The following is a 6,000-nucleotide window of genomic DNA, read 5'->3' as shown; positions in this document are numbered from 1 at the left end:
GAATGAAACCACATTTAGGTGATGACGGCCCCATGAATTCAATACAACCTTGAAGGTTGATGTCATCCTGTGTCAATATGGTACATTTCATCTCCTGTTCTAGCCAGACATTAACACCATGCATCCTCCCTCCCCTCAACATTTTGTCAAAGAAATATCCACCTCTAAGAACTGCTGTGTTGGCTGCTTTTTGAAGGAGGTTCAAAAACATATAATTTTGTATCCTCCAGTCTGCCTGGTTGGGTGTATTAGGTAAGTCTTAGAGCAATACTCCATGCTGTGCTTCTAGAGAGAAGAACTAGGTCTATCCCACAACCAAAGAGGATTTTATACACAACCCACTGCATTTCACTACCCAGAATACTTTCTTTCATGGCAGCTGGTTCCACATTTGCTATTTACTCATACTTTTGAGTACCACCATTACCCCCATCAACGGGCCAGTACCTGCAGAAGGTATAAGCCACTAGAGAAAGCCTGTAGGAAATCCTCCTATCTGCCAGAAAGCAATCCATGTTTATTGATGCTAAGCATCAGTGAAACACGTTGAGTGGGGGACGTTGTGTAGTTATTTTTCTTATGCGAACACATTACTCATCCATGCTAAAACTGAGATGACCAGCACTGTTGTCCCTCCACGTCTTGAAAAAGATTAACCTCATGGCCTACTCTGTCAGTCAGAACACTTTGCATTACAAGTGACAGAAAATCCAATTTAAAACTATTTAAATAACAAAGCAAATCAGTCGATCTTAACTCAAAGATCCAGAGCGAGGGCTGGCTTTAAGACGCTTAAACCTGCAGCACAAACTGTATCATTAAGGACTGGGTTTCTCTGTCTCTCTCCACTCAGTGTTGACTTCATCCTCAGTCTCTACAGCAAGGCCTTCAGTAGTTCTAGAATCCTCTCATAACAAAGTGACTGCAGCAGTTCCAGCACATTCCAACACACCACACCATCCAGGCAGATACAAGTAGTTCCTCAAGAACTGGGAGGGTTTCTTATAAGTCCCAGCAAACATTCCTTGGGTCTCATCAGCCGTGACGAAGATATATGACCATCCCTGAACAAATAGCACGCACCTAGGAAATAAGATTGGAGTTTTCTACCCCAAAGAAAATCAAGACATGGAATGGATTTGGGGTAGTGAAAATAATGTCTATGCAAGTTTCCTCCCATGTGCACTGTCTTTCAAAAGCCCCCCATGCTACCTGACATCAGGTAAAGAAACCTTCGCTCATCTAAACTGATAACAATTTTTCTCTTTTCAAACCAGGGGGCCACCTTCCCTGGTTCACTCATCTACTGTCAAGGCTTTAAATATCACCCCTGAGGAGGCCTCTCAAATCAGTACCTTCAGGCCAGACTGTTCTCCTGAATGTTAAAAGACATATGCCCGGGGCTTCGTAGGTAGTGCAGTGGTTGAGAATCCACCTGCCAATGCAGGGGACACGGGTTCGATCCCTGCTCCAGGAAGACCCCACATGCCGCGGAGCAACTAAGCCTGTGCGCCACAACTATTGAGCCTGCACTTTAGAGCCTGTGAGCCACAGCTATTGAGCCCATGTGCTGCAACTACTGAAGCCCACGCACCTAGAGCCCGTGCTCCACAACAAGAGAAGCTACAGCAGTGAGGAGCCTGTGCACCACAACAAAGTAGCCCCCACTCACCGCAACTAAAAAGAAAGCCCGCACACAGCAAAAACGACCCATCACAGCCAATAAAATAAATAAATAAATAAATAAAGTTTATAAAAAAAAAAGACATACGCCCAACTGCCTACTAGATGTCTACATTTTTTCACTCAAAAGCATTTGAAATTTTCTTTAAAAAAAAATCCTTGTCTTTTAGAGATACATGTTAAAATGTTTATAGAAGAAATGATACAATATTTGGAATTAGCTTCAAAATATGCCAATGGAAAGAGGGGGAGTTGTGGATTTAGCTTAAATCAGATAGATGAAATGGTAGTTGTTGAAGTTAAAGTTGAGTACGCTTGAAATTATCATACTCTTCTTTCTACTTTGCATATATTTGACACTTTTCATAAGAAATTTAAAGGCACCTCAAACTCAACATGTATATGAAAGTTAAGATGTGATTTCAGCCACATAAATAAAGACTTAAAATAATAGTGGCTTTACAGGAGAAAAGGTATTTCTTTTTCATGTAAATCTGGTAAATCACTCTACAGTGTCAGGGGCCCAAGTTCCTTTTATCTTATTGCATCCCTATCCCTATGGTGTTCTCTTGACCTTCATGGTCCCAGATGTGATATCATATCACATTTCAACCAACAAGAAAGCGAAGAGGAAGGGAATATGCCACTCTTTTTAACAGTGCAACCCAGGGACTTCCCTGGTGGCACAGTGGTTAAGAATCTGCCTGCCAATGCAGGCAACACTGGTTCGAGCCCTGGTCTGGGATGATCCCACATGCTGTGGAGCAACTAAGCCTGTGCTTCACAACTACTGACCTTGTGCTCTAGAGCCCGCGAGCCACAACTACTGAGCCCACGTGCCACAACTAATGAAGCCCATGCACCTAGAGCCGGTGCTCTGCAACAAGAGAAACCACCACAATGAGAAGCCCGCACACTGCAGCAAAGGGTAGCTCCCACTCACTGCAACTAGAGAAAGCCCAAGCGCAGCAACAAAGACCCAACGCAGCCAAGCCAACACATAAATAAATAAATAAATAAATAAATTTATTTTAAAAAAAAGAGTGCAACCCAGAAGTCACAAACATCACTCCCACTCAGATCCCATTGCCTAGGACTTAATTATGTGAATAATTCAGCTGCAAGCAAGGCAGGGAAATGTATTGTCTTCCTGGGTAGCCATATGCCAAACTAAAGACTTCTAATACTAACAAAGAAGAGAAGACATCTGGAGGAATAACTTACAGTCTCTGACCCATTCTGCCCCTCCAACCACCCAAATATCTATGTGCACCCTTCTTCCCACACATTTATTTCCTTTCTGGGGGCATAAACCACAAAAGTCTCATCCAGTTTCTGCATCCAGCTCAAAGTTCACAATCTCTGGTTAATTCTCAGTCCGACTTATAACACCCACGTCTAATTCCTTATCATCTGGTAGCTATAAACTAAAAGAGCATCACGTGCCTCCAGTCATCCTATTATAAATTGTACAGCAGCAACAGGATTGCCTATATATATATATACACACATACATATACATATATATACACATAGTCTTTTAAACCATCTATTTTTAAAAAGAATGGGAAAGACACAACAGCTTCTGGTTCATCACAATCATCAAATCCTGCAGATCAGTAATTGCAAAGACTCCCTGCCCTAGTATTGGAGCGAGTCCCTAGGTTATCCAATATGGCAGTTGCTATTACTGCTGTCTGGGGGAAGACAGGTAGGAGAAGTGGGAGCCTTTTTCCTAAATCCTTGTCCTTTTCTCTCCATGACCCCAAATTTTGTTCTATGGGAGTTTCTTCCTGTCTATTCTTCTCTGTGGCCACGTCCGAACTAGGCCTTGTAGAACGTGCTCTATTTGGGGCTGCTTAGTTTTCAAAAGGGATTTCCGTGCTACAGGCTTGGGGGCTGTTGTTCAAGTAATCACACAGCCAAAGGTTTCTGCTAGATAGTTTTTAAGGCTAAAGACTGACTGATCTTTTATCAAAAAGGCATGGGTGGGACTTCCTAGGTGGTGCAGTGGTTAAGAATCCGCCTGTTAATACAGGGGACACAGGTTTGATCCCTGCTCCAGGAAGATCCCACATGCCGCAGAGCAACTAAACCCATGTGCCACAACAACTGAGCCTGCGCTCTAGAGCCCATGAGCCACAACTATTGAGCCCATGTGCCACAACTACTGAAGCCTGAGTGCCTAGACCCCGTGCTCTGCAACAAGAGAAGCCACTGCAATGAGGAGCCTGTGCACCACAATGAAGAGTAGCCCCTGCTCGCCATAACTAGAGAAAGCCCATGTGCAGCAACAAAGACCCAACACAACCAATCAATCAATCAATCAATCAATAATTTTTAAAAAAAACCTTGAAAAAAAGGCATGGAAACAGATTCTCCCCTAAAGCCTCCAAAAACGGACACAGTCCTTCTGACACTTTGATTTTAGCTCAGTAAGACCCATTTCAGACTTCTGATCTCCAGAACTCTGATTTTGGAGGTTACCTTGAATTCTTTGAATGACATATTTAACATATATAACAATATAACAATTTAACATATAATTTTTTTCTACCTATATCTGAAGTTATTCAATAGTTCTATCATAGTCCAGAATAGGACCTTAGCACAAGCAATTTCTATCTATTCTACTGTCACTATCATGCTGGCTTTTGTGACATGTTTACTGCCTCATGGTTGCCGTACATTTGCCATAACTCCATTTGGTACCAAATTTACACTCAAGGCAGAAAAAAGGAGAGGGTGGTGGTGAACAGAAATTTTATATCTATCCTATTTATTAAGAAAGCAAAACTTTTCCCATATGCTACTAGCAGAATTCCAACTAGGTTGCATTGGCCAGAACCAAGTTCCTAGCTGCAAAGGAAGCCAGGAAAACTAAGGCAACAAAGTATTTGCTAATAGATCAAGATTCCATTCCCACTTTACAAAACTTGATAATGGTTTATAAAAAAGAAACAAAATACAACCTTTCTAATTATGCTCTGGAGCAAGTCACTTTCCTCCATTGCAAAATTAGCACATTAGATTATCTTTGTTGGTGATGTATGGGGATGAAGGCCGGGGGCAAAATAATAATAGTAGAATGGGGGACTTCCTTGGTGGTCCAGTGGTTGAGAAGCTGCCTTCCATGCAGGGGATGCAAGTTCGGTCCCTGGTCAGAGGACTAAGATCCCACACGCCACGGGGCAACTAAGCCAAAATGAAAGATCCTGCATGCTGCAATGAAGATCCTGCATGCCACAACTAAGACCTGATGCAGCCAAATAAATCAACAAACAAACAAACAAATAAATAAATATTTTTTAAAAATAGTAGCAGAATGGAAAGTATTTGAGAAATAGTTAAAGGAAAATTTAACATGTTTGAGACGGAATGAGCTCAGGCTTTTCAACAGTTTTTTTTTTTTCCTTTTTGTTTCTTTCAACATTACCTAGTAAACACGTATATCTCAGTTCTAACTTCTTTTACTTGTTTATTCAAAGATTTATGTGGGATCTTCACTGCTCTACCACCAACCCGTTTAGAATTAGATTTTCTCTTCTATTAAAAAAAACAAAAAGGAAACTTGGATTCATGGATCCTTCTTAGCTTTGAAATTTCTTGATTCTTTTTGAACAAGTCAATTCAGCCAACATTCATTTAATACCTTTTACAATTAAGGCATTCTTCCAGATGCTGTGGGGATATAAAGATGAATAAAATGTGTTGCTTGACCTCAAGGAATTCGCAGTATAATAAGTGTGACATTAGGGTTTATCACCATCACCATCATCATCACTGTCAACACCCATGCTCTTTTCTTCAGGCCTGCTTCCTTCCAGGGCCAGTCTTGACATTGTTGTAGCCTAGCTCAGAGATAGTTTGTAACTTCTCTCTAGGTATTTTCATTCCTGGCTCCAGGTAGTTGGGATTGTTTCTTGAAGCAGGGAGACGGCCTACAAAAAAATGAGTGCGTGGCAGGATTCGCTTCCTTTTGAAAGATCCATGAAAATCAGGTGGAGCTGGAGATACACTAGCTTGCTAGTTAGAACTTATGCTCCATAATAGCTTCCTTAGCTCCTCAAATGAAACATTTCTTGTTGACTTTGGTTTTTTTTTAATTAAATTACGTTAATTTATTTATTTTGCCTGTGTTGGGTCTTTGTTGCTGTGTGCGGGCTTTTCCTAGTTGTGGTCAAGTGGGGGCTGCTCTTGGTTGCAGTGCATGGGCTTCTCATTGCGGTGGTTTCTCTTGGTGCAGAGTATAGGCTCTAGGTGCACAGGCTTCAGTAGATGCAGCACAAGGGCTCAGCAGTTGTGGTACATGGGCTT

Source organism: Hippopotamus amphibius, chromosome 7, assembly GCF_030028045.1.
Source record: "Hippopotamus amphibius kiboko isolate mHipAmp2 chromosome 7, mHipAmp2.hap2, whole genome shotgun sequence".
NCBI classification, from domain to species: Eukaryota; Metazoa; Chordata; class Mammalia; order Artiodactyla; family Hippopotamidae; genus Hippopotamus; species Hippopotamus amphibius.
Note: the sequence above shows the minus strand (reverse complement) of the source record.